The following is a 916-nucleotide window of genomic DNA, read 5'->3' on the forward strand; positions in this document are numbered from 1 at the left end:
GCACCGGCTGAAGTCTTCGACAGCTTACGTTATAGTTTGATGCCACCGGAGGAATCTGCTTGGAGATTATTGGGTGTCCAAATGCTCTGCTACTGACCATCTCTGCATAAGGACCACCTGTGTCATTGCATCCACATTTTGGTGTTGAAAGTAAGACATTAAATGGACACTCATGACACAAGCGGCGTAAGCTTGAGAAGTTTACTAGTGGCATCCGCCATTCTTTGTCTACTGTGATCATCGTGTGACCTGAGTAAGGTAACATTACAGAAGGGTTTGGCCTCTCAGATTATTTTCCCATTGACACAAGCATTAGAATCCTATCTATAGTTACTGTAGCCAATTCTGAACTTAGAAGTTTAGCTATAGGTCTTAGATTGGTCAGAGGGCAAGAAGACCTTACTAGTAGTCAGAAATGGTAAGAATTAGGTTTATGCCCTATGTTGCTATCACTAACCGACCAACCAACAACAGCAAGCCCTGGAAACTTGACCTTTGACCTTACTGCAGAGCTGCCATTTCTTTGGACCAATGGGCTTGCAGTATTTCTAAGATGGGCATTTTGATTGGTTGATACAAAGTATCAGTATTAGTATCTGATTCTGTTCTGCTACCAATAGTTTCTATTTCTTCAAGAACATGTGAATTTAGACATTGCCCACAACTGGAATAGATATAAGTAAAAAAAGGAATTTTTAAAGCAGAAATTGTAAAAATAAAAGTCTCAAAACACCAGCTATGTTTTTCCTTGCACATGGTATAATGGTACACGGAAAGAGCTAGAATTGTTTTGTCATGCTGGTAGTGCAATGGTGACAGTACTGTAAGCTTATTTTCCTTGGAGGAAACTTTATTTGGGGGTACATGGACAAGAAGGTCCTAGTATTGAAAGTCTTTGTACTGGGTACAGTTCAGT

The sequence above is a fragment of the Branchiostoma floridae genome, chromosome 19 (genome assembly GCF_000003815.2).
Source record: "Branchiostoma floridae strain S238N-H82 chromosome 19, Bfl_VNyyK, whole genome shotgun sequence".
NCBI classification, from domain to species: domain Eukaryota; kingdom Metazoa; phylum Chordata; class Leptocardii; order Amphioxiformes; family Branchiostomatidae; genus Branchiostoma; species Branchiostoma floridae.